Source organism: Schistocerca gregaria, chromosome 3, assembly GCF_023897955.1.
Source record: "Schistocerca gregaria isolate iqSchGreg1 chromosome 3, iqSchGreg1.2, whole genome shotgun sequence".
Classification (NCBI taxonomy): domain Eukaryota; kingdom Metazoa; phylum Arthropoda; class Insecta; order Orthoptera; family Acrididae; genus Schistocerca; species Schistocerca gregaria.
Window position 1 is genome coordinate 948354330 of NC_064922.1, and position 27982 is coordinate 948382311.

At 46.0% G+C, this 27982-nt stretch overlaps 12 non-coding genes across 12 annotated transcripts; all 12 read right to left on the reverse strand.

The window, feature by feature from the left end:
- Positions 1-198: 198 nt before the first annotated feature.
- On the reverse strand, positions 199-270 carry Trnap-ugg (transfer RNA proline (anticodon UGG)). The gene has a single exon. It is a non-coding gene; the product is annotated as a tRNA-Pro (tRNA).
- Positions 271-1394: 1124 nt separating this feature from the next.
- Positions 1395-1466, reverse strand: Trnap-ugg (transfer RNA proline (anticodon UGG)). Its single transcript has one exon. It is a non-coding gene; the product is annotated as a tRNA-Pro (tRNA).
- A 1125-nt stretch (positions 1467-2591) lies between these two features.
- Positions 2592-2663, reverse strand: Trnap-ugg (transfer RNA proline (anticodon UGG)). Its single transcript has one exon. It is a non-coding gene; the product is annotated as a tRNA-Pro (tRNA).
- A 2321-nt stretch (positions 2664-4984) lies between these two features.
- Positions 4985-5056, reverse strand: Trnap-ugg (transfer RNA proline (anticodon UGG)). Its single transcript has one exon. It is a non-coding gene; the product is annotated as a tRNA-Pro (tRNA).
- A 2199-nt stretch (positions 5057-7255) lies between these two features.
- On the reverse strand, positions 7256-7327 carry Trnap-ugg (transfer RNA proline (anticodon UGG)). Its single transcript has one exon. It is a non-coding gene; the product is annotated as a tRNA-Pro (tRNA).
- A 1125-nt stretch (positions 7328-8452) lies between these two features.
- On the reverse strand, positions 8453-8524 carry Trnap-ugg (transfer RNA proline (anticodon UGG)). Its single transcript has one exon. It is a non-coding gene; the product is annotated as a tRNA-Pro (tRNA).
- A 3516-nt stretch (positions 8525-12040) lies between these two features.
- Positions 12041-12112, reverse strand: Trnap-ugg (transfer RNA proline (anticodon UGG)). Its single transcript has one exon. It is a non-coding gene; the product is annotated as a tRNA-Pro (tRNA).
- Positions 12113-13236: 1124 nt separating this feature from the next.
- Positions 13237-13308, reverse strand: Trnap-ugg (transfer RNA proline (anticodon UGG)). The gene has a single exon. It is a non-coding gene; the product is annotated as a tRNA-Pro (tRNA).
- A 2199-nt stretch (positions 13309-15507) lies between these two features.
- Trnap-ugg (transfer RNA proline (anticodon UGG)) lies at positions 15508-15579 on the reverse strand. The gene has a single exon. It is a non-coding gene; the product is annotated as a tRNA-Pro (tRNA).
- Positions 15580-16704: 1125 nt separating this feature from the next.
- Trnap-ugg (transfer RNA proline (anticodon UGG)) lies at positions 16705-16776 on the reverse strand. Its single transcript has one exon. It is a non-coding gene; the product is annotated as a tRNA-Pro (tRNA).
- Positions 16777-19097: 2321 nt separating this feature from the next.
- On the reverse strand, positions 19098-19169 carry Trnap-ugg (transfer RNA proline (anticodon UGG)). Its single transcript has one exon. It is a non-coding gene; the product is annotated as a tRNA-Pro (tRNA).
- Positions 19170-21719: 2550 nt separating this feature from the next.
- Trnap-ugg (transfer RNA proline (anticodon UGG)) lies at positions 21720-21791 on the reverse strand. The gene has a single exon. It is a non-coding gene; the product is annotated as a tRNA-Pro (tRNA).
- Positions 21792-27982: the final 6191 nt, after the last annotated feature.

Consider the following 27982-nt stretch of genomic DNA (forward strand, 5'->3'; position numbering starts at 1 on the left):
GTTGTACGTGTCAGTCTTTAGGTATAGATATAAATAATCGAAGACGGCTTAATCCTGCTTCGTAGATTGCTTTCCACAAGACGCACTTGCCAGTATCATTGGCCGGTGGCCCGACATGCAGTTTGCCCCGTTGCATGGCTTACTTTCAGAGACTCGCCAGTTTATCGTAGTGCTTGGTTGTCGCGAAAGTGAAAAGTAGGGCCTGTCCGGCATTTGAACCCGGGACCTTCTGCACCCAAAGCAGGAATCATACCCCTAGACCAACAGGCCGCAAAAGTAAGCAGCTGTGCACCCCGCCACCTACTGAGATCTTGCCGCACTTGCTATTGAAGCATCCAATCTGGACCATATTCTCAAAGAGGTTTCTTAATCCGACACCTACAACATGAGCTGTGCTGAGGACCAATGTAGTTGCAGGCTGAAAGAGCTGCTTGAGTTGTGAGACAGTATGTCGATCGTGTGAAGTGCAAATGTAATCGTGTCAAGCACCATCAGCCCACTACGTAGCGTTGTGTGACAGCACGTACTTTTCAACAGTACTCTGTGTCCATAGCTGTTTTCATAGCTAGGCTGCTTCCAGCACAAAGCATCCACCATACGAAAGTGGCTGTTCCGCGATTTTGATTACCTGACCCTTCGACATCACTTCATGTACGAATACTGGCAAGAATTCTCGCTACATTCGAAGTTGTTCCCTCCACTTTCAACCTACTTGGTTGCTTCATTTGCCACGCAAACACTTCCTGAGGACGCTACATGTAAATAATGCAGCTTACCGGTTTAATGACATGATGCTGCTCAGTTTAAGTCCACTAGAGTCACACCTTTCCATGGTGTAATGGTTAGCACTAAGGACTTTGAATCCAGCGAACGGAGTTCGAGTCTCGGTGGAACCTTATTCAGTGTTTTGCGATCGTTTCTACAAACGTGTACGAGCTGGCAGTTGGATTTGTATATGCAAAATTTTAGCTATGATCATGTAATGCAAATTGTTAATAGCAGTCCACACGTGAATGGGGAACGCTCCAAATGCTTATGCTTTTGCTACTAGGATTAATAACGGAACGTAAGGGGTTCAACTGCGAGAAGACGACCTCAGCTGCTTCTCCAAGCATCTCTCCGTTTTGGGTGCTGCATGCACATGCGTTTAACAAACGTGCATGCGATGTACTAGTTCCTGGGAAACGAATAGAATCGTTGTACGTGTCAGTCTTTAGGTATAGATATAAATAATCGAAGACGGCTTAATCCTGCTTCGTAGATTGCTTTCCACAAGACGCACTTGCCAGTATCATTGGCTGGTGGCCCGACATGCAGTTTGCCCCGTTGCATGGCTTACTTTCAGAGACTCGCTAGTTTATCGTAGTGCTTGGTTGTCGCGAAAGTGAAAAGTAGGGCCTGTCCGGCATTTGAACCCGGGACCTTCTGCACCCAAAGCAGGAATCATACCCCTAGACCAACAGGCCGCAAAAGTAAGCAGCTGTGCACCCCGCCACCTACTGAGATCTTGCCGCACTTGCTATTGAAGCATCCAATCTGGACCATATTCTCAAAGAGGTTCCTTAATCCGACACCTACAACATGAGCTGTGCTGAGGACCAATGTAGTTGAAGGCTGAAAGAGCTGCTTGAGTTGTGAGACAGTATGTCGATCGTGTGAAGTGCAAATGTAATCGTGTCAAGCACCATCAGCCCACTACGTAGCGTTGTGTGACAGCACGTACTTTTCGACAGTACTCTGTGTCCATAGCTGTTTTCATAGCTAGGCTGCTTCCAGCACAAAGCATCCACCATACGAAGGTGGCTGTTCCGCGATTTTGATTACCTGACCCTTCGACATCACTTAATGTACGAATACTGGCAAGAATTCTCGCTACATTCGAAGTTGTTCCCTCCACTTTCAACCTACTTGGTTGCTTCATTTGCCACGCAAACACTTCCTGAGGACGCTACATGTAATAAATCGCAGCTTACCGGTTTAATGACATGATGCTGCTCAGTTTAAGTCCGCTAGAGGCTCACGGTTGCATGGTGTAATGTTTAGCTCTCTGGACTTTGAATCCAGCGATCCGAGTTCGAGTCTCGGTGGAACCTGATTCTGTGTTTTGCGATCGTTTCTAGAAACGTGTACGAGCTGGCAGTTGGATTTGTATATGCAAAATCTTAGCTAGGATCATGTAATGCAAATTGTAAATAGCAGTCCACACATGAATGGGGAACGCTCCAAATGCTTATGCTTTTGCTACTAGGATTAGTAACGGAACGTAAGGGGTTCAACTGCGAGAAGACGACCTCAGCTGCTTCACCCAGAATCTCTCCGTTTTGGGTGCTGCATGCGCATGCGTTTAACAAACGTGCATGCGATGTACTAGTTCCTGGGAAACGAATAGAATCGTTGTACGTGTCAGTCTTTAGGTATAGATATAAATAATCGAAGACGGCTTAATCCTGCTTCGTAGATTGCTTTCCACAAGACGCACTTGCCAGTATCATTGGCCGGTGGCCCGACATGCAGTTTGCCCCTTTGCATGGCTTACTTTCAGAGACTCGCCAGTTTATCGTCGTGCTTGGTTGTCGCGAAAGTGAAAAGTAGGGCCTGTCCGGCATTTGAACCCGGGACTTCCTGCACCCAAAGCAGGAATCATACCCCTAGACCAACAGGCCGCAAAAGTAAGCAGCTGTGCACCCCGCCACCTACTGAGATCTTGCCGCACTTGCTATTGAAGCATCCAATCTGGACCATATTCTCAAAGAGGTTTCTTAATCCGACACCTACAACATGAGCTGTGCTGAGGACCAATGTAGTTGAAGGCTGAAAGAGCTGCTTGAGTTGTGAGACAGTATGTCGATCGTGTGAAGTGCAAATGTAATCGTGTCAAGCACCATCAGCCCACTACGTAGCGTTGTGTGACAGCACGTACTTTTCGACAGTACTCTGTGTCCATAGCTGTTTTCATAGCTAGGCTGCTTCCAGCACAAAGCATCCACCATACGAAGGTGGCTGTTCCGCGATTTTGATTACCTGACCCTTCGACATCACTTAATGTACGAATACTGGCAAGAATTCTCGCTACATTCGAAGTTGTTCCCTCCACTTTCAACCTACTTGGTTGCTTCATTTGCCACGCAAACACTTCCTGAGGACGCTACATGTAATAAATCGCAGCTTACCGGTTTAATGACATGATGCTGCTCAGTTTAAGTCTGCTAGAGGCTCACGGTTGCATGGTGTAATGTTTAGCTCTCTGGACTTTGAATCCAGCCATCCGAGTTCGAGTCTCGGTGGAACCTGATTCTGTGTTTTGCAATTGTTTCTAGAAACGTGTACGAGCTGGCAGTTGGATTTGTATATGCAAAATTTTAGCTATGATCATGTAATGCAAATTGTTAATAGCAGTCCACACGTGAATGGGGATCGCTCCAAATGCTTATGCTTTTGCTACTAGGATTAATAACGGAACGTAAGGGGTTCAACTGCGAGAAGACGACCTCAGCTGCTTCTCCCAGATTCTCTCCGTTTTGGGTGCTGCATGCGCATGCATTTAACAAACGTGCATGCGAGGTAATAGTTCCTGGGAAACGAATAGAAACGTTGTACGTGTCAGTCTTTAGGTATAGATATAAGTAATCGAAGACGGCTTAATCCTGCTTCGTAGATTGCTTTCCACAAGACGCACTTGCCAGTATCATTGGCCGGTGGCCCGACATGCAGTTTGCCCCGTTGCATGGCTTACTTTCAGAGACTCGCTAGTTTATCGTAGTGCTTGGTTGTCGCGAAAGTGAAAAGCAGGGCCTGTCTGGCATTTGAACCCGGGACCTCCTGCACCCAAAGTAGGAATCATACCCCTAGACCAACAGTCCGCACATGTAAGCAGGTGTGCACCCCGCCAACTACTGAGATCTTGCCGCACTTGCTATTGCAGCATCCAATCTGGACAATATTCTCAAAGAGGTTTCTTAATCCGACACCTACAACATGAGCTGTGCTGAGGACCAGTGTAGTTGAAGGCTGAAAGAGCTGCTTGAGTTGTGTGACAGTATGTCGATCGTGTGAAGTGCAAATGTTATCGTGTCACGCACCATCCGCCCACTACGTAGCGTTGTGTGACAGCAAGCACTTTTCGACAGTACTCTGTGTCCATAGCTGTTTTCATAGCTAGGCTGCTTCCAGCACAAAGCATCCACCATACGAAAGTGGCTGTTCCGCGATTTTGATTACCTGACCCTTCGACATCACTTCATGTACGAATACTGGCAAGAATTCTCGCTACATTCGAAGTTTCTCCCTCCACTTTCAGCCTACTTGGTTGCTTCATTTGCCACGCAAACACTTCCTGAGGACGCTACATGTAAAAAATGCAGCTTACCGGTTTAATGACATGATGCTGCTCAATTTAAGTCCACTAGAGTCACGCCTTTCCATGGTGTAATGGTTAGCAATAAGGACTTTGAATCCAGCGATCCGAGTTCGAGTCTCGGTGGAACCTGATTCAGTGTTTTGCGATCGTTTCTAGAAACGTGTACGAGCTGGCAGTTGGATTTGTATATGCAAAATTTTAGCTACGATCATGTAATGCAAATTGTTAATAGCAAACCACACGTGAATGGGGAACGCTCCAAATGCTTATGCTTTTGCTACTAGGATTAATAACGGAACGTAAGGGGTTCAACTGCGAGAAGACGACCTCAGCTGCTTCTCCAAGCATCTCTCCGTTTTGGGTGCTGCATGCACATGCATTTAACAAACGTGCATGCGATGTACTAGTTCCTGGGAAACGAATAGAATCGTTGTACGTGTCAGTCTTTAGGTATAGATATAAATAATCGAAGACGGCTTAATCCTGCTTCGTAGATTGCTTTCCACAAGACGCACTTGCCAGTATCATTGGCCGGTGGCCCGACATGCAGTTTGCCCCGTTGCATGGCTTACTTTCAGAGACTCGCCAGTTTATCGTAGTGCTTGGTTGTCGCGAAAGTGAAAAGTAGGGCCTGTCCGGCATTTGAACCCGGGACCTTCTGCACCCAAAGCAGGAATCATACCCCTAGACCAACAGGCCGCAAAAGTAAGCAGCTGTGCACCCCGCCACCTACTGAGATCTTGCCGCACTTGCTATTGAAGCATCCAATCTGGACCATATTCTCAAAGAGGTTTCTTAATCCGACACCTACAACATGAGCTGTGCTGAGGACCAATGTAGTTGCAGGCTGAAAGAGCTGCTTGAGTTGTGAGACAGTATGTCGATCGTGTGAAGTGCAAATGTAATCGTGTCAAGCACCATCAGCCCACTACGTAGCGTTGTGTGACAGCACGTACTTTTCAACAGTACTCTGTGTCCATAGCTGTTTTCATAGCTAGGCTGCTTCCAGCACAAAGCATCCACCATACGAAAGTGGCTGTTCCGCGATTTTGATTACCTGACCCTTCGACATCACTTCATGTACGAATACTGGCAAGAATTCTCGCTACATTCGAAGTTGTTCCCTCCACTTTCAACCTACTTGGTTGCTTCATTTGCCACGCAAACACTTCCTGAGGACGCTACATGTAAATAATGCAGCTTACCGGTTTAATGACATGATGCTGCTCAGTTTAAGTCCACTAGAGTCACACCTTTCCATGGTGTAATGGTTAGCACTAAGGACTTTGAATCCAGCGAACGGAGTTCGAGTCTCGGTGGAACCTTATTCAGTGTTTTGCGATCGTTTCTACAAACGTGTACGAGCTGGCAGTTGGATTTGTATATGCAAAATTTTAGCTATGATCATGTAATGCAAATTGTTAATAGCAGTCCACACGTGAATGGGGAACGCTCCAAATGCTTATGCTTTTGCTACTAGGATTAATTACGGAACGTAAGGGGTTCAACTGCGAGAAGACGACCTCAGCTGCTTCTCCCAGCATCTCTCCGTTTTCGGTGCTGCATGCGCATGCATTTAACAAACGTGCATGCGTAGTAATAGTTCCTGGGAAACGAATAGAATCGTTGTACGTGTCAGTCTTTAGGTATAGATATAAGTAATCGAAGACGGCTTGCTTGGTTGTCGCGAAAGTGAAAAGTAGGGCCTGTCCGGCATTTGAACCCGGGACCTCCTGCACCCAAAGCAGGAATCATACACCTAGACCAACAGGCCGCAAAAGTACGCAGCTGTGCACCCCGCCACCTACTGAGATCTTGCCGCACTTGCTATTGAAGCATCCAATCTTCACCATATTCTCGAAGAGGTTTCTTAATCCGACACCTACAACATGAGCTGTGCTGAGGACCAATGTAGTTGAAGGCTGAAAGAGCTGCTTGAGTTGTGTGACAGTATGTCGATCGTGTGAAGTGCAAATGTAATCGTGTCAAGCACCATCAGCCCACTACGTAGCGTTGTGTGACAGCACGTACTTTTCGACAGTACTCTGTGTCCATAGCTGTTTTCATAGCTAGGCTGCTTCCAGCACAAAGCATCCACCATACGAAGGTGGCTGTTCCGCGATTTTGATTACCTGACCCTTCGACATCACTTCATGTACGAATACTGGCAAGAATTCTCGCTACATTCGAAGTTGTTCCCTCCACTTTCAACCTACTTGGTTGCTTCATTTGCCACGCAAACACTTCCTGAGGACGCTACATGTAAAAAATGCAGCTTACCGGTTTAATGACATGATGCTGCTCAGTTTAAGTCCGCTAGAGGCTCACGGTTGCATGGTGTAATGTTTAGCTCTCTGGACTTTGAATCCAGCGATCCGAGTTCGAGTCTCGGTGGAACCTGATTCAGTGTTTCGCGATCGTTTCTAGAAACGTGTACGAGCTGGCAGTTGGAATTGTATATGCAAAATTTTAGCTAGGATCATGTAATGCAAATTGTTAATAGCAGTCCACACGTGAATGGGGAACGCTCCAAATGCTTATGCTTTTGCTACTAGGATTAATAACGGAACGTAAGGGGTTCAACTGCGAGAAGACGACCTCAGCTGCTTCTCCAAGCATCTCTCCGTTTTGGGTGCTGCATGCACATGCGTTTAACAAACGTGCATGCGATGTACTAGTTCCTGGGAAACGAATAGAATCGTTGTACGTGTCAGTCTTTAGGTATAGATATAAATAATCGAAGACGGCTTAATCCTGCTTCGTAGATTGCTTTCCACAAGACGCACTTGCCAGTATCATTGGCTGGTGGCCCGACATGCAGTTTGCCCCGTTGCATGGCTTACTTTCAGAGACTCGCTAGTTTATCGTAGTGCTTGGTTGTCGCGAAAGTGAAAAGTAGGGCCTGTCCGGCATTTGAACCCGGGACCTTCTGCACCCAAAGCAGGAATCATACCCCTAGACCAACAGGCCGCAAAAGTAAGCAGCTGTGCACCCCGCCACCTACTGAGATCTTGCCGCACTTGCTATTGAAGCATCCAATCTGGACCATATTCTCAAAGAGGTTCCTTAATCCGACACCTACAACATGAGCTGTGCTGAGGACCAATGTAGTTGAAGGCTGAAAGAGCTGCTTGAGTTGTGAGACAGTATGTCGATCGTGTGAAGTGCAAATGTAATCGTGTCAAGCACCATCAGCCCACTACGTAGCGTTGTGTGACAGCACGTACTTTTCGACAGTACTCTGTGTCCATAGCTGTTTTCATAGCTAGGCTGCTTCCAGCACAAAGCATCCACCATACGAAGGTGGCTGTTCCGCGATTTTGATTACCTGACCCTTCGACATCACTTAATGTACGAATACTGGCAAGAATTCTCGCTACATTCGAAGTTGTTCCCTCCACTTTCAACCTACTTGGTTGCTTCATTTGCCACGCAAACACTTCCTGAGGACGCTACATGTAATAAATCGCAGCTTACCGGTTTAATGACATGATGCTGCTCAGTTTAAGTCCGCTAGAGGCTCACGGTTGCATGGTGTAATGTTTAGCTCTCTGGACTTTGAATCCAGCGATCCGAGTTCGAGTCTCGGTGGAACCTGATTCTGTGTTTTGCGATCGTTTCTAGAAACGTGTACGAGCTGGCAGTTGGATTTGTATATGCAAAATCTTAGCTAGGATCATGTAATGCAAATTGTAAATAGCAGTCCACACATGAATGGGGAACGCTCCAAATGCTTATGCTTTTGCTACTAGGATTAGTAACGGAACGTAAGGGGTTCAACTGCGAGAAGACGACCTCAGCTGCTTCACCCAGAATCTCTCCGTTTTGGGTGCTGCATGCGCATGCGTTTAACAAACGTGCATGCGATGTACTAGTTCCTGGGAAACGAATAGAATCGTTGTACGTGTCAGTCTTTAGGTATAGATATAAATAATCGAAGACGGCTTAATCCTGCTTCGTAGATTGCTTTCCACAAGACGCACTTGCCAGTATCATTGGCCGGTGGCCCGACATGCAGTTTGCCCCTTTGCATGGCTTACTTTCAGAGACTCGCCAGTTTATCGTCGTGCTTGGTTGTCGCGAAAGTGAAAAGTAGGGCCTGTCCGGCATTTGAACCCGGGACTTCCTGCACCCAAAGCAGGAATCATACCCCTAGACCAACAGGCCGCAAAAGTAAGCAGCTGTGCACCCCGCCACCTACTGAGATCTTGCCGCACTTGCTATTGAAGCATCCAATCTGGACCATATTCTCAAAGAGGTTTCTTAATCCGACACCTACAACATGAGCTGTGCTGAGGACCAATGTAGTTGAAGGCTGAAAGAGCTGCTTGAGTTGTGAGACAGTATGTCGATCGTGTGAAGTGCAAATGTAATCGTGTCAAGCACCATCAGCCCACTACGTAGCGTTGTGTGACAGCACGTACTTTTCGACAGTACTCTGTGTCCATAGCTGTTTTCATAGCTAGGCTGCTTCCAGCACAAAGCATCCACCATACGAAGGTGGCTGTTCCGCGATTTTGATTACCTGACCCTTCGACATCACTTAATGTACGAATACTGGCAAGAATTCTCGCTACATTCGAAGTTGTTCCCTCCACTTTCAACCTACTTGGTTGCTTCATTTGCCACGCAAACACTTCCTGAGGACGCTACATGTAATAAATCGCAGCTTACCGGTTTAATGACATGATGCTGCTCAGTTTAAGTCTGCTAGAGGCTCACGGTTGCATGGTGTAATGTTTAGCTCTCTGGACTTTGAATCCAGCCATCCGAGTTCGAGTCTCGGTGGAACCTGATTCTGTGTTTTGCAATTGTTTCTAGAAACGTGTACGAGCTGGCAGTTGGATTTGTATATGCAAAATTTTAGCTATGATCATGTAATGCAAATTGTTAATAGCAGTCCACACGTGAATGGGGATCGCTCCAAATGCTTATGCTTTTGCTACTAGGATTAATAACGGAACGTAAGGGGTTCAACTGCGAGAAGACGACCTCAGCTGCTTCTCCCAGATTCTCTCCGTTTTGGGTGCTGCATGCGCATGCATTTAACAAACGTGCATGCGAGGTAATAGTTCCTGGGAAACGAATAGAAACGTTGTACGTGTCAGTCTTTAGGTATAGATATAAGTAATCGAAGACGGCTTAATCCTGCTTCGTAGATTGCTTTCCACAAGACGCACTTGCCAGTATCATTGGCCGGTTGCCCGACATGCAGTTTGCCCCGTTGCATGGCTTACTTTCAGAGACTCGCTAGTTTATCGTAGTGCTTGGTTGTCGCGAAAGTGAAAAGTAGGGCATGTCCGGCATTTGAACCCGGGACCTCCTGCACCCAAAGCAGGAATCATACCCCTAGACCAACAGGCCGCAAAAGTACGCAGCTGTGCACCCCGCCACCTACTGAGATCTTGCCGCACTTGCTATTGAAGCATCCAATCTGGACCATATTCTCAAAGAGGTTTCTTAATCCGACACCTACAACATGAGCTGTGCTGAGGACCAATGTAGTTGAAGGCTGAAAGAGCTGCTTGAGTTGTGAGACAGTATGTCGATCGTGTGAAGTGCAAATGTAATCGTGTCAAGCACCATCAGCCCACTACGTAGCGTTGTAAGACAGCACGTACTTTTCGACAGTACTCTGTGTCCATAGCTGTTTTCATAGCTAGGCTGCTTCCAGCACAAAGCATCCACCATACGAAGGTGGCTGTTCCGCGATTTTGATTACCTGACCCTTCGACATCACTTAATGTACGAATACTGGCAAGAATTCTCGCTACATTCGAAGTTGTTCCCTCCACTTTCAACCTACTTGGTTGCTTCATTTGCCACGCAAACACTTCCTGAGGACGCTACATGTAAAAAATGCAGCTTACCGGTTTAATGACATGATGCTGCTCAATTTAAGTCCACTAGAGTCACGCCTTTCCATGGTGTAATGGTTAGCAAAAAGGACTTTGAATCCAGCGATCCGAGTTCGAGTCTCGGTGGAACCTGATTCAGTGTTTTGCGATCGTTTCTAGAAACGTGTACGAGCTGGCAGTTGGATTTGTATATGCAAAATTTTAGCTATGACCATGTAATGCAAATTGTTAATAGCAGTCCACACGTGAATGGGGAACGCTCCAAATGCTTATGCTTTTGCTACTAGGATTAATAACGGAACGTAAGGGGTTCAACTGCGAGAAGACGACCTCAGCTGCTTCTCCCAGATTCTCTCCGTTTTGGGTGCTGCATGCGCATGCATTTAACAAACGTGAATGCGAGGTAATAGTTCCTGGGAAACGAATAGAAACGTTGTACGTGTCAGTCTTTAGGTATAGATATAAGTAATCGAAGACGGCTTAATCCTGCTTCGTAGATTGCTTTCCACAAGACGCACTTGCCAGTATCATTGGCCGGTGGCCCGACATGCAGTTTGCCCGTTGCATGGCTTACTTTCAGAGACTCGCTAGTTTATCGTAGTGCTTGGTTGTCGCGAAAGTGAAAAGTAGGGCCTGTCAGGCATTTGAACCCGGGACCTCCTGCACCCAAAGCAGGAATCATAAGCCTAGACCAACAGGCCGCAAAAGTACCCAGCTGTGCACCCCGCCACCTACTGAGATCTTGCCGCACTTGCTATTGAAGCATCCAATCTGGACCATATTCTCAAAGAGGTTTCTTAATCCGACACCTACAACATGAGCTGTGCTGAGGACCAGTGTAGTTGAAGGCTGAAAGAGCTGCTTGAGTTGTGTGACAGTATGTCGATCGTGTGAAGTGCAAATGTTATCGTGTCACGCACCATCCGCCCACTACGTAGCGTTGTGTGACAGCAAGCACTTTTCGACAGTACTCTGTGTCCATAGCTGTTTTCATAGCTAGGCTGCTTCCAGCACAAAGCATCCACCATACGAAAGTGGCTGTTCCGCGATTTTGATTACCTGACCCTTCGACATCACTTCATGTACGAATACTGGCAAGAATTCTCGCTACATTCGAAGTTTCTCCCTCCACTTTCAGCCTACTTGGTTGCTTCATTTGCCACGCAAACACTTCCTGAGGACGCTACATGTAAAAAATGCAGCTTACCGGTTTAATGACATGATGCTGCTCAATTTAAGTCCACTAGAGTCACGCCTTTCCATGGTGTAATGGTTAGCAATAAGGACTTTGAATCCAGCGATCCGAGTTCGAGTCTCGGTGGAACCTGATTCAGTGTTTTGCGATCGTTTCTAGAAACGTGTACGAGCTGGCAGTTGGATTTGTATATGCAAAATTTTAGCTACGATCATGTAATGCAAATTGTTAATAGCAGTCCACACGTGAATGGGGAACGCTCCAAATGCTTATGCTTTTGCTACTAGGATTAATAACGGAACGTAAGGGGTTCAACTGCGAGAAGACGACCTCAGCTGCTTCTCCAAGCATCTCTCCGTTTTGGGTGCTGCATGCACATGCATTTAACAAACGTGCATGCGATGTACTAGTTCCCGGGAAACGAATAGAATCGTTGTACGTGTCAGTCTTTAGGTATAGATATAAATAATCGAAGACGGCTTAATCCTGCTTCGTAGATTGCTTTCCACAAGACGCACTTGCCAGTATCATTGGCTGGTGGCCCGACATGCAGTTTGCCCCGTTGCATGGCTTACTTTCAGAGACTCGCTAGTTTATCGTAGTGCTTGGTTGTCGCGAAAGTGAAAAGTAGGGCCTGTCCGGCATTTGAACCCGGGACCTTCTGCACCCAAAGCAGGAATCATACCCCTAGACCAACAGGCCGCAAAAGTAAGCAGCTGTGCACCCCGCCACCTACTGAGATCTTGCCGCACTTGCTACTGAAGCATCCAATCTGGACCATATTCTCAAAGAGGTTTCTTAATCCGACACCTACAACATGAGCTGTGCTGAGGACCAGTGTAGTTGAAGGCTGAAAGAGCTGCTTGAGTTGTGTGACAGTATGTCGATCGTGTGAAGTGCAAATGTTATCGTGTCACGCACCATCCGCCCACTACGTAGCGTTGTGTGACAGCAAGCACTTTTCGACAGTACTCTGTGTCCATAGCTGTTTTCATAGCTAGGCTGCTTCCAGCACAAAGCATCCACCATACGAAAGTGGCTGTTCCGCGATTTTGATTACCTGACCCTTCGACATCACTTCATGTACGAATACTGGCAAGAATTCTCGCTACATTCGAAGTTTCTCCCTCCACTTTCAGCCTACTTGGTTGCTTCATTTGCCACGCAAACACTTCCTGAGGACGCTACATGTAAAAAATGCAGCTTACCGGTTTAATGACATGATGCTGCTCAATTTAAGTCCACTAGAGTCACGCCTTTCCATGGTGTAATGGTTAGCAATAAGGACTTTGAATCCAGCGATCCGAGTTCGAGTCTCGGTGGAACCTGATTCAGTGTTTTGCGATCGTTTCTAGAAACGTGTACGAGCTGGCAGTTGGATTTGTATATGCAAAATTTTAGCTACGATCATGTAATGCAAATTGTTAATAGCAGTCCACACGTGAATGGGGAACGCTCCAAATGCTTATGCTTTTGCTACTAGGATTAATAACGGAACGTAAGGGGTTCAACTGCGAGAAGACGACCTCAGCTGCTTCTCCAAGCATCTCTCCGTTTTGGGTGCTGCATGCACATGCATTTAACAAACGTGCATGCGATGTACTAGTTCCCGGGAAACGAATAGAATCGTTGTACGTGTCAGTCTTTAGGTATAGATATAAATAATCGAAGACGGCTTAATCCTGCTTCGTAGATTGCTTTCCACAAGACGCACTTGCCAGTATCATTGGCTGGTGGCCCGACATGCAGTTTGCCCCGTTGCATGGCTTACTTTCAGAGACTCGCTAGTTTATCGTAGTGCTTGGTTGTCGCGAAAGTGAAAAGTAGGGCCTGTCCGGCATTTGAACCCGGGACCTTCTGCACCCAAAGCAGGAATCATACCCCTAGACCAACAGGCCGCAAAAGTAAGCAGCTGTGCACCCCGCCACCTACTGAGATCTTGCCGCACTTGCTACTGAAGCATCCAATCTGGACCATATTCTCAAAGAGGTTTCTTAATCCGACACCTACAACATGAGCTGTGCTGAGGACCAATGTAGTTGAAGGCTGAAAGAGCTGCTTGAGTTGTGAGACAGTATGTCGATCGTGTGAAGTGCAAATGTAATCGTGTCAAGCACCATCAGCCCACTACGTAGCGTTGTGTGACAGCACGTACTTTTCAACAGTACTCTGTGTCCATAGCTGTTTTCATAGCTAGGCTGCTTCCAGCACAAAGCATCCACCATACGAAAGTGGCTGTTCCGCGATTTTGATTACCTGACCCTTCGACATCACTTCATGTACGAATACTGGCAAGAATTCTCGCTACATTCGAAGTTGTTCCCTCCACTTTCAACCTACTTGGTTGCTTCATTTGCCACGCAAACACTTCCTGAGGACGCTACATGTAAATAATGCAGCTTACCGGTTTAATGACATGATGCTGCTCAGTTTAAGTCCACTAGAGTCACACCTTTCCATGGTGTAATGGTTAGCACTAAGGACTTTGAATCCAGCGAACGGAGTTCGAGTCTCGGTGGAACCTTATTCAGTGTTTTGCGATCGTTTCTACAAACGTGTACGAGCTGGCAGTTGGATTTGTATATGCAAAATTTTAGCTATGATCATGTAATGCAAATTGTTAATAGCAGTCCACACGTGAATGGGGAACGCTCCAAATGCTTATGCTTTTGCTACTAGGATTAATTACGGAACGTAAGGGGTTCAACTGCGAGAAGACGACCTCAGCTGCTTCTCCCACGTTCTCTCCGTTTTGGGTGCTGCATGCGCATGCATTTAACAAACGTGCATGCGTAGTAATAGTTCCTGGGAAACGAATAGAATCGTTGTACGTGTCAGTCTTTAGGTATAGATATAAGTAATCGAAGACGGCTTGCTTGGTTGTCGCGAAAGTGAAAAGTAGGGCCTGTCCGGCATTTGAACCCGGGACCTCCTGCACCCAAAGCAGGAATCATACACCTAGACCAACAGGCCGCAAAAGTACGCAGCTGTGCACCCCGCCACCTACTGAGATCTTGCCGCACTTGCTATTGAAGCATCCAATCTTCACCATATTCTCGAAGAGGTTTCTTAATCCGACACCTACAACATGAGCTGTGCTGAGGACCAATGTAGTTGAAGGCTGAAAGAGCTGCTTGAGTTGTGTGACAGTATGTCGATCGTGTGAAGTGCAAATGTAATCGTGTCAAGCACCATCAGCCCACTACGTAGCGTTGTGTGACAGCACGTACTTTTCGACAGTACTCTGTGTCCATAGCTGTTTTCATAGCTAGGCTGCTTCCAGCACAAAGCATCCACCATACGAAGGTGGCTGTTCCGCGATTTTGATTACCTGACCCTTCGACATCACTTCATGTACGAATACTGGCAAGAATTCTCGCTACATTCGAAGTTGTTCCCTCCACTTTCAACCTACTTGGTTGCTTCATTTGCCACGCAAACACTTCCTGAGGACGCTATATGTAAAAAATGCAGCTTACCGGTTTAATGACATGATGCTGCTCAGTTTAAGTCCGCTAGAGGCTCACGGTTGCATGGTGTAATGTTTAGCTCTCTGGACTTTGAATCCAGCGATCCGAGTTCGAGTCTCGGTGGAACCTGATTCAGTGTTTCGCGATCGTTTCTAGAAACGTGTACGAGCTGGCAGTTGGAATTGTATATGCAAAATTTTAGCTACGATCATGTAATGCAAATTGTTAATAGCAGTCCACACGTGAATGGGGAACGCTCCAAATGCTTATGCTTTTGCTACTAGGATTAATAACGGAACGTAAGGGGTTCAACTGCGAGAAGACGACCTCAGCTGCTTCTCCAAGCATCTCTCCGTTTTGGGTGCTGCATGCACATGCGTTTAACAAACGTGCATGCGATGTACTAGTTCCTGGGAAACGAATAGAATCGTTGTACGTGTCAGTCTTTAGGTATAGATATAAATAATCGAAGACGGCTTAATCCTGCTTCGTAGATTGCTTTCCACAAGACGCACTTGCCAGTATCATTGGCTGGTGGCCCGACATGCAGTTTGCCCCGTTGCATGGCTTACTTTCAGAGACTCGCTAGTTTATCGTAGTGCTTGGTTGTCGCGAAAGTGAAAAGTAGGGCCTGTCCGGCATTTGAACCCGGGACCTTCTGCACCCAAAGCAGGAATCATACCCCTAGACCAACAGGCCGCAAAAGTAAGCAGCTGTGCACCCCGCCACCTACTGAGATCTTGCCGCACTTGCTATTGAAGCATCCAATCTGGACCATATTCTCAAAGAGGTTCCTTAATCCGACACCTACAACATGAGCTGTGCTGAGGACCAATGTAGTTGAAGGCTGAAAGAGCTGCTTGAGTTGTGAGACAGTATGTCGATCGTGTGAAGTGCAAATGTAATCGTGTCAAGCACCATCAGCCCACTACGTAGCGTTGTGTGACAGCACGTACTTTTCGACAGTACTCTGTGTCCATAGCTGTTTTCATAGCTAGGCTGCTTCCAGCACAAAGCATCCACCATACGAAGGTGGCTGTTCCGCGATTTTGATTACCTGACCCTTCGACATCACTTAATGTACGAATACTGGCAAGAATTCTCGCTACATTCGAAGTTGTTCCCTCCACTTTCAACCTACTTGGTTGCTTCATTTGCCACGCAAACACTTCCTGAGGACGCTACATGTAATAAATCGCAGCTTACCGGTTTAATGACATGATGCTGCTCAGTTTAAGTCCGCTAGAGGCTCACGGTTGCATGGTGTAATGTTTAGCTCTCTGGACTTTGAATCCAGCGATCCGAGTTCGAGTCTCGGTGGAACCTGATTCTGTGTTTTGCGATCGTTTCTAGAAACGTGTACGAGCTGGCAGTTGGATTTGTATATGCAAAATTTTAGCTATGATCATGTAATGCAAATTGTAAATAGCAGTCCACACATGAATGGGGAACGCTCCAAATGCTTATGCTTTTGCTACTAGGATTAGTAACGGAACGTAAGGGGTTCAACTGCGAGAAGACGACCTCAGCTGCTTCACCCAGAATCTCTCCGTTTTGGGTGCTGCATGCGCATGCGTTTAACAAACGTGCATGCGATGTACTAGTTCCTGGGAAACGAATAGAATCGTTGTACGTGTCAGTCTTTAGGTATAGATATAAATAATCGAAGACGGCTTAATCCTGCTTCGTAGATTGCTTTCCACAAGACGCACTTGCCAGTATCATTGGCCGGTGGCCCGACATGCAGTTTGCCCCTTTGCATGGCTTACTTTCAGAGACTCGCCAGTTTATCGTCGTGCTTGGTTGTCGCGAAAGTGAAAAGTAGGGCCTGTCCGGCATTTGAACCCGGGACTTCCTGCACCCAAAGCAGGAATCATACCCCTAGACCAACAGGCCGCAAAAGTAAGCAGCTGTGCACCCCGCCACCTACTGAGATCTTGCCGCACTTGCTATTGAAGCATCCAATCTGGACCATATTCTCAAAGAGGTTTCTTAATCCGACACCTACAACATGAGCTGTGCTGAGGACCAATGTAGTTGAAGGCTGAAAGAGCTGCTTGAGTTGTGAGACAGTATGTCGATCGTGTGAAGTGCAAATGTAATCGTGTCAAGCACCATCAGCCCACTACGTAGCGTTGTGTGACAGCACGTACTTTTCGACAGTACTCTGTGTCCATAGCTGTTTTCATAGCTAGGCTGCTTCCAGCACAAAGCATCCACCATACGAAGGTGGCTGTTCCGCGATTTTGATTACCTGACCCTTCGACATCACTTAATGTACGAATACTGGCAAGAATTCTCGCTACATTCGAAGTTGTTCCCTCCACTTTCAACCTACTTGGTTGCTTCATTTGCCACGCAAACACTTCCTGAGGACGCTACATGTAATAAATCGCAGCTTACCGGTTTAATGACATGATGCTGCTCAGTTTAAGTCTGCTAGAGGCTCACGGTTGCATGGTGTAATGTTTAGCTCTCTGGACTTTGAATCCAGCCATCCGAGTTCGAGTCTCGGTGGAACCTGATTCTGTGTTTTGCAATTGTTTCTAGAAACGTGTACGAGCTGGCAGTTGGATTTGTATATGCAAAATTTTAGCTATGATCATGTAATGCAAATTGTTAATAGCAGTCCACACGTGAATGGGGATCGCTCCAAATGCTTATGCTTTTGCTACTAGGATTAATAACGGAACGTAAGGGGTTCAACTGCGAGAAGACGACCTCAGCTGCTTCTCCCAGATTCTCTCCGTTTTGGGTGCTGCATGCGCATGCATTTAACAAACGTGCATGCGAGGTAATAGTTCCTGGGAAACGAATAGAAACGTTGTACGTGTCAGTCTTTAGGTATAGATATAAGTAATCGAAGACGGCTTAATCCTGCTTCGTAGATTGCTTTCCACAAGACGCACTTGCCAGTATCATTGGCCGGTTGCCCGACATGCAGTTTGCCCCGTTGCATGGCTTACTTTCAGAGACTCGCTAGTTTATCGTAGTGCTTGGTTGTCGCGAAAGTGAAAAGTAGGGCATGTCCGGCATTTGAACCCGGGACCTCCTGCACCCAAAGCAGGAATCATACCCCTAGACCAACAGGCCGCAAAAGTACGCAGCTGTGCACCCCGCCACCTACTGAGATCTTGCCGCACTTGCTATTGAAGCATCCAATCTGGACCATATTCTCAAAGAGGTTTCTTAATCCGACACCTACAACATGAGCTGTGCTGAGGACCAATGTAGTTGAAGGCTGAAAGAGCTGCTTGAGTTGTGTGACAGTATGTCGATCGTGTGAAGTGCAAATGTTATCGTGTCACGCACCATCCGCCCACTACGTAGCGTTGTGTGACAGCAAGCACTTTTCGACAGTACTCTGTGTCCATAGCTGTTTTCATAGCTAGGCTGCTTCCAGCACAAAGCATCCACCATACGAAAGTGGCTGTTCCGCGATTTTGATTACCTGACCCTTCGACATCACTTCATGTACGAATACTGGCAAGAATTCTCGCTACATTCGAAGTTTCTCCCTCCACTTTCAGCCTACTTGGTTGCTTCATTTGCCACGCAAACACTTCCTGAGGACGCTACATGTAAAAAATGCAGCTTACCGGTTTAATGACATGATGCTGCTCAATTTAAGTCCACTAGAGTCACGCCTTTCCATGGTGTAATGGTTAGCAATAAGGACTTTGAATCCAGCGATCCGAGTTCGAGTCTCGGTGGAACCTGATTCAGTGTTTTGCGATCGTTTCTAGAAACGTGTACGAGCTGGCAGTTGGATTTGTATATGCAAAATTTTAGCTACGATCATGTAATGCAAATTGTTAATAGCAGTCCACACGTGAATGGGGAACGCTCCAAATGCTTATGCTTTTGCTACTAGGATTAATAACGGAACGTAAGGGGTTCAACCGCGAGAAGACGACCTCAGCTGCTTCTCCCAGCATCTCTCCGTTTTGGGTGCTGCATGCGCGTGCATTTAACAAACGTGCATGCGAGGTAATAGTTCCTGGGAAACGAATAGAATCGTTGTACGTGTCAGTCTTTAGGTATAGATATAAGTAATCGAAGACGGCTTAATCCTGCTTCGTAGATTGCTTTCCACAAGACGCACTTGCCAGTATCATTGGCCGGTGGCCCGACATGCAGTTTGCCCCGTTGCATGGCTTACTTTCAGAGACTCGCTAGTTTATCGTAGTGCTTGGTTGTCGCGAAAGTGAAAAGTAGGGCCTGTCCGGCATTTGAACCCGGGACCTCCTGCACCCAAAGCAGGAATCATACCCCTAGACCAACAGGCCGCAAAAGTAAGCAGCTGTGCACCCCGCCACCTACTGAGATCTTGCCGCACTTGCTATTGAAGCATCCAGTCTGGACCATATTCTCAAAGAGGTTTCTTAATCCGACACCTACAACATGAGCTGTGCTGAGGACCAATGTAGTTGAAGGCTGAAAGAGCTGCTTGAGTTGTGAGACAGTATGTCGATCGTGTGAAGTGCAAATGTAATCGTGTCAAGCACCATCAGCCCACTACGTAGCGTTGTGTGACAGCACGTACTTTTCGACAGTACTCTGTGTCCATAGCTGTTTTCATAGCTAGGCTGCTTCCAGCACAAAGCATCCACCATACGAAGGTGGCTGTTCCGCGATTTTGATTACCTGACCCTTCGACATCACTTAATGTACGAATACTGGCAAGAATTCTCGCTACATTCGAAGTTGTTCCCTCCACTTTCAACCTACTTGGTTGCTTCATTTGCCACGCAAACACTTCCTGAGGACGCTACATGTAATAAATAGTAGCTTACCGGATTAATGACATGAGGCTGCTCAAATTAAATCAGATAGAGGCACCCTGTTCCATGGTGTAATGGTTAGCACTCTGGACTTTGAATCCAGCGATCCGAGTTCGTGTCTCGGTGGAACCTGACTCTGAGTTCTTCGATCGTTTCTAGAAATGTGTACGAGCTGGTAGTTGGAATTGTATATGCAGAATTTTAGCTAGGGTCATGTAATGCAAGTTGTTAATAGGAGACCACACATGAAAGAAGAACGCTCCAAATGCTTATGCTTTTGCTACTAGGATTAATAACGGAACGTAAGGGGTTCAACTGCGAGAAGACGACCTCAGCTGCTTCTCCCAGCATCTCTTCGTTTTGGGTGCTGCATGCGCATGCATTTAACAAACGTGCATGCGATGTACTAGTTCCTGGGAAACGAATAGAATCGTTGTACGTGTCAGTCTTTAGGTATAGATATAAGTAATCGAAGACGGCTTAATCCTGCTTCGTAGATTGCTTTCCACAAGACGCACTTGCCAGTATCGTTGGCCGGTGTCCCGACATGTTGTTTGTACTGTTGCATGGCTTCCTTTCAGAGACTCGCCAGTTTATCGTAGTGTTTGTTTGCGCGAAAGTGAAAAGTAGGGGCTGTCCGCGATTTGAACCCGGGACCTCCTGCACCCGAAGAAGGAATCGCACCCCTAGACCAACAGGCCGCACAAGTAAGCAGGTGTGCACCCCGCCACCTACTGAGATCTTGCCGCACATGCTATTGCAGCATCCAATCTGGACCATATTCTCAAAGAGGTTTCTTAATCCGACAACTACAACATGAGCTGTGCTGAGGACCAGTGTAGTTGAAACCTGAAAGAGCTGCTTGAGTTGTGTGACAGTATGTCGATCGTGTGAAGCGCAAATGTTATCGTGTCACGCACCATCCGCCCACTACGTAGCGTTGTGTGACAGCAAGCACTTTTCGACAGTACTCTGTGTCCAATGCTGTTTTCATAGGTAGCCTGCTTGCAGCACAAAGCATCCACCATACGAAAGTGCCTGTTCCGCGATTTTGATTACCTGACCCTGTGACATCACTTCATGTACGAATACTGGCAAGAATTCTCGCTACAATCGAAGTTACTCTCTCCACTTTCAGCCTACTTGGTTGCTTCATTTGCCATGCAAACACTTCCTGAGGACGCTACATGTAATAAATCGGAGCTTAGCGGTTTAATGACACGATGCGGCTCAGTTTTAGTCCGCTAGAGGCGGATTGTTAATAGCAGTCCACACCTGAATGGTCAACGCTCCGAATGCTTATGCTTTTGCTACTAGGATTAATAACGGAACGTAAGGGGTTCAACTGCGAGAAGACGACCTCAGCTGCTTCTCGCAGCATCTCTCCGTTTTGGGGGCTGCATGCGCATGCATTTAACAAACGTGCATGCGATGTACTAGTTCCTGGGAAACGAATAGAATCGTTGTACGTGTCAGTCTTTAGGTATAGATATAAGTAATCGAAGACGGCTTAATCCTGCTTCGTAGATTGCTTTCCACAAGACGCACTTGCCAGAATCATTGGCCGGTGGCCCGACATGCAGTTTGTCCTGTTGCATGGCTTACTTTCAGAGACTCGCTAGTTTATCGTAGTGCTTGGTTGTGGCGAAAGTGAAAAGTGTTAACAGCAGTCCACACGTTAAATGGGAACGCTCCAAATGCTTATGCTTTTCCTACTAGGATTAATAACGGAACGTAAGTGGTTCAACTGCGAGAAGACGACCTCAGCTGCTTCTCCCAGCATCTCTGCGTTTTGGGTGCTGCATGCACATGCATTTAACAAACGTGCATGCGATGTACTAGTTCCTGGGAAACGAATAGAATCGTTGTACATGTCAGTCTTTAGGTATAGATATAAGTAATCGAAGATGGCTTAATCCTGCTTCGTAGATTGCTTTCCACAAGACGCACTTGCCAGTATCATTGGCCGGTGGCCCTTCATGCAGTTTGTCCTGTTGCATGGCTAACTTTGAGAGACTCTCCTGTTTATCGTAGTGCTTGGTTGTCGCGAAAGGAGGGCCTGTCCGGGATTTGAACCCGGGACCTCCTGCACCCAAAGCAGGAAACATACCCCTAGACCAACAGGCCTCTCAAGTAAGCAGGTGTGCACCCCGCCACCTACTGAGATCTTGCCGCACTTGCTACTGAAGCATCCAATCTGGACCATATTCTCAAAGAGGTTTCTTAATCCGACACCTACAACATGAGCTGTGCTGAGGACCAGTGTAGTTGAAGGCTGAAAGAGCTGCTTTAGTTGTGTGACAGTATGTCGATCGTGTGAAGTGCAAATGTTATCGTGTCACGCACCATCCGCCCACTACGTAGCGTAGTGTGACAGCACGCACTTTTCGACAGTACTCTGTGTCCAATGCTGTTTTCATAGCTAGCCTGCTTGCAGCACAAAGCATCCACCATACGAAAGTGCCTGTTCCGCGATTTTGATTACCTGACCCTGTGACATCACTTCATGTGCGAATACTGGCAAGAATTCTCGCTACAATCGAAGTTACTCTCTCCACTTTCAGCCTACTTGGTTGCTTCATTTGCCATGCAAACACTTCCTGAGGATGCTACATGTAATAAATCGCAGCTTAGCGGTTTAATGACACGATGCGGCTCAGTTTTAGTCCGCTAGAGGCGGATTGTTAATAGCAGTCCACACCTGAATGGTCAACGCTCCGAATGCTTATGCTTTTGCTACTAGTATTAATAACGGAACGTAAGGGGTTCAACTGCGAGAAGACGACCTCAGCTGCTTCTCCCAGCATCTCTCCGTTTTGGGTGCTGCATGCGCATGCATTTAACAAACGTGCATGCGATGTACTAGTTCCTGGGAAACGAATAGAATCGTTGTACGTGTCAGTCTTTAGGTATAGATATAAGTAATCGAAGACGGCTTAATCCTGCTTCGTAGATTGCTTTCCACAAGACGCACTTGCCAGAATCATTGGCCGGTGGCCCGACATGCAGTTTGTCCTGTTGCATGGCTTACTTTCAGAGACTCGCTAGTTTATCGTAGTGCTTGGTTGTGGCGAAAGTGAAAAGTGTTAACAGCAGTCCACACGTTAAATGGGAACGCTCCAAATGCTTATGCTTTTCCTACTAGGATTAATAACGGAACGTAAGGGGTTCAACTGCGAGAAGACGACCTCAGCTGCTTCTCCCAGCATCTCTGCGTTTTGGGTGCTGCATGCACATGCATTTAACAAACGTGCTTGCGATGTACTAGTTCCTGGGAAACGAATAGAATCGTTGTACATGTCAGTCTTTAGGTATAGATATAAGTAATCGAAGACGGCTTAATCCTGCTTCGTAGATTGCTTTCCACAAGACGCACTTGCCAGTATCATTGGCCTGTGGCCCGACATGCAGTTTGTCCTGTTGCATGGCTTACTTTCAGAGACTTGCTAGTTTATCGTAGTGCTTGGTTGTCGCGAAAGTGATAAGTAGGGCCTGTTCGGATAATTGGGGAATTTTGGTCCTAGGTCAACTGTAGTTACTCCTGGAAGTGTCACCCATGCTTCTGGACTTATTCAGCAACATCTGAGGAAATCCACCCAAAGAATTGCAGCGGAGATGGGTTTGAATCATTCAAGAAAGTGTACAATATTGAGAAATGTGTTGATATTCTAAATCAAAGCATGCAGGTCTAACCCAAACCCAATGTGTGATGAAACACTTATTTTGCAAATGAGGTTCTCAAAATGATTGTATTGAAACAATTGATATTGGCTGTATCTGGTTCATAGATAAGCACACTTCCACCTGAATGAGTTAGTGAATAAACAAATCTGGAAATTTGGAATTTCAAAGATCCCCATTTGTGTGAAGCAAACCACTGTATTCTCCCAAAGTTACCATTTAGGTTGTGTTACACAGCAGAGCCAGTATCGACCTCTTTTATATGTGATAATCAATAACTAGTGATTGTTACAGTGCAAATGTGGAATAATTTGTCAACACACAGTGAGTGTTAGAAAATTGAGCAAGTACTGCATAGTTCATGCAAGCTGGGGTCTGTAATCTATCCCTCCCACACTTCAATTGTTGACTGTCACTGTCTTTATGCTTAACTCCTTTAATAAGTTTCAAGAAGAGCAAGATTTACAATAAACTTTTTACTTATCTTCTTTTCTTATAGTTGGCTCCAGTCATTAATGTTTAGGGGCTGATTCTCGAAGCTGAAATTTTTGACATTATAGTTTCTCATGGTTCCAGCTGACATAATTGATTTTGAAGTAAGCTGTTCAGATTTTTATTCTCTCACATTTTTCTATATCACACTATCTTTTGAATTTTCACATTAACAAAGCCAAAATTACATTGTTATTTCAAAACACAAAAACACATCTGATCACATCAGAGACATGCCCACCACGATTTCACTCTGCAGTACTAACAGCATTCCATGGAGCTTACAAACTCTCTTGACAATTGAATTTCTATTAATTTACAAATGAAGCCAGAAATAAACATAAGAAACAGTACTAAAGTGCATAATTAATAATAGCAATTTTAAGAAAAAAAAGTTCATACAAAGCTAGTACATATAGATTGTAACAACAAAAATAAAGTAATTTCTCTTCATAAATTTCAGCCTGAAATGTAACACAGCATGTATAAAATTCATTGAAATTCTTTTAGAAAAATAGCTGAGATAATACTAACCAGTGTAAAAATTCGAAAATATTTTTCGTATTGGATACTTCTGTTGAGAAAAAGTAATGCTTAAGGAGGATGTCCCTTTACAGGACTGACAACATTGCTCCAAACAGGTGTTTCACTTTTTGGGGGAATACCTTGGGAATAGAATCACTGGGTTGGATTAACTGAAATTAATTGGCACAGGCATGGATTGGCCTCCCATATTCAACCTAACTGACTCCTTTGGATTGCCGATGTGAAGTATATTAAAACATACTGTCTACTGGAACTTTCCCACAATAGTAGATGAGCTTGAATCATTGATCTGTGTGGCAGTTGAATCCATTTCTGTTGAGACATTATAATTGCATTGTGCATTTGTGACACCTCTCCTCTGTGATCTGATTGCAAAGACTACTTGCAGAGTATGAGTTTGCTGTTGCATGCTGATATGAGCTGTACCTTATGCAGTGGCATCTGTTAGCCACTTTTGTACCTCCTATTTTAAAAATTATGCAGAAAATTCTTGCAGCTTTCATAATAAACATGCCATTTGTTGCTTTCTTTTATTGGAGTTTGTTTTTATCTTATTTAATTTTGAAATTACAGAGTCCTTTACTGGACACCCCGTGCAGTCTCCATGTGCTAGAATTTATTGACAATAAGCTGGATGTAAAATATTGTTGCATTATTTTCCTAATTCTATCAGCTGTCTTGCCACCATTTATGATCACACTCACTAAGCACTTTAAAGTTTTGACCACTTACAATATTTTTCCACCCAATTTTATCTTTCCTCTGCCTTCCTCTTGCCATCACTACTATTTTGCTCTTCCCTATGCATACTCTCATCCTAAATATTTCTACCTCACATTTCCATACAGCTACTTGCTTTTGCACTTCCATTTAATCCTCATCCCCATATCATTATCTCATCTTCAAACAACATGGATTTATTTGCATCTCCTCCTAATTTCTGCTTAATATTCTTATGAATTTTGTCCAAGACCATGACGAATATCATAGAGGATGGCACACTTCCCTGTTGTTGAGCCATTTCAATTTTAAATAATTGTGTTTCATATACACTGTTCTTTAGAGCACTGACACAATTTTTGTGCATAGCCTTTACCATCGGCACTTCCACTTTACTATTTTGTGTATCTCTTAAGGTTGCACATACTGTATATCTAGGCACACTGCCACAGGCCTTCTTAATACACTCCTGGAAATGGAAAAAAGAACACATTGACACCGGTGTGTCAGACCCACCATACTTGTTCTGGACACTGCGAGAGGGCTGTACAAGCAATGATCACACGCACGGCACAGCGTACACACCAGGAACCGCGGTGTTGGCCGTCGAATGGCGCTAGCTGCACAAGCATTTGTGCACCGCCGCCGTCAGTGTCAGCCAGTTTGCCGTGGCATACGGAGCTCCATCTCAGTCTTTAACACTGGTAGCATGCCGCGACAGCGTGGACGTGAACCGTATGTGCAGTTGACGGACTTTGAGCGAGGGTGTATAGTGGGCATGCGGGAGGCCAGGTGGACGTACCGCCGAATTGCTCAACACGTGGGGCGTGAGGTCTCCACAGTACATCGATGTTGTCGCCAGTGGTCGGCGGAAGGTGCACGTGCTCGTCGACCTGGGACCAGACTGCAGTGATGCACGGATGCACGCCAAGACCGTAGGATCCTACGCAGTTCTGTAGGAGACCACACCGCCACTTCCCAGCAAATTAGGGACACTGTTGCTCCTGGGGTATTGGCGAGGACCATTCGCAACCGTCTCCATGAAGCTGGGCTACGGTCCCACACACCGTTAGGCCGTCTTCCGCTCACGCCCCAACATCGTGCAGCCCGCCTCCAGTGGTGTCGCGACAGGCGTGAATGGAGGGACGAATGGATACGTGTCGTCTTCAGCGATGAGAGTCGCTTCTGCCTTGGTGCCAATGATGGTCGTATGCGTGTTTGGCGCCGTGCAGGTGAGCGCCACAATCAGGACTGCATACGACCGAGGCACACAGGGCCAACACCCGGCATCATGGTGTGGGGAGCGATCTCCTACACTGGCCGTACACCTCTGGTGATCATCGAGGGGACACTGAATAGTGCACGGTACATCCAAATCGTCATCGAACCCATCGTTCTACCATCCCTAGACCGGCAAGGGAACTTGCTGTTCCAACAGGACAATGCACGTCTGCATGTATCCTGTGCCACCCAACGTGCTCTAGAAGGTGTAAGTCAACTACCCTGGCCAGCAAGATCTCCGGATCTGTCCCCCATTGAGCATGTTTGGGACTGGATGAAACGTCGTCTCACGCGGTTTGCACGTCCAGCACAAACGCTGGTCCAACTGAGGCTCCAGGTGGAAATGGCATGGCAAGCCGTTCCACAGGACTACATCCAGCATCTCTACGATCGTCTCCATGGGAGAATAGCAGCCTGCATTGCTGCGAAAGGTGGATATACACTGTACTAGTGCCAACATTGTGCATGCTCTGTTGCCAGTGTCTATGTGCCTGTGGTTCTGTCAGTGTGATCATGTGAAGTATCTGACCCCAGGAATGTGTCAATAAAGTTTCCCCTTCCTGGGACAATGAATTCACAGTGTTCTTATTTCAATTTCCAGGAGTGTATAAATAAATATTATCACCATTTCAAGGCAGACATTCAACCTGTCCCAGAAAAAATGATGTTTTACCTACTCCTGTGCAAGAATGCTCTCGAAAGTTAATTCCAAGAGGCTGTAGTCTCAGTATATACAAGGCTTCGACCCCACTGCAGCAGATAAGTTAAAAGAATATATCTCCCACTATGAAGACAACCCATTTGGCAAGGACACTACTAAAAATGGCCGACAACTAATTCAGTCTATGGGTGAAATAAAGAGAGAATGCTGGGTTAAGCTGATGGTAGAACTGGACATGGCAAAAAAAAAAGCAGAGAGGCCTAGAAGTTAATAAGATCTCTGAACAATGACCCCATGAAAGACTCCTTGCACTCCAATATTACACATAACCAGATTGCTCATCTACTCTTGATAAATGGCAAAACAAATAAAACAAGAAGACCATCTAAGCTTCAAAGAAATGTCAAACAAGAAACATCTAACCTGTACATCCCATTCACTATCAAAGAATTGGAAGACACTATAAAAAAGAGTAAGACAGGCAAGACAGCCGGACTAGATGATATGTGTATGGAGCAGATTCATCACTTTGGAAACCTTACCAAGCAATGGATTCTACAGCTATTCAATAACTGCCTGGGATGATGCCAAATCCCTAAAATCTGGAGGAAGACTAAAGTTTTTGCTATTCTGAAATGTGGAAAGCAGCCAACAGACCCAAAGAGCTTCAGGCCAATGTCACTTCTGTGCCATCTTTATAAGGTTTTCGAAAGACTGTTATTGAACTGCGTAACACTACATGTCGAACCTCTTCTTATCCCAGAGCAAGCTGGATTTAGGCCAGGAGAGAACTGCTGCACACAGACCCTTAACCTGATACACCACATAGAAGATGATTGATGACTAAATGAAACCCTCAGTTGCCGACAGGTGTTGGTGATGTACCTCGATGTGGACAGCCAAAAAGGGAATCGCCAAAGCGTGCACGAGTAATGAG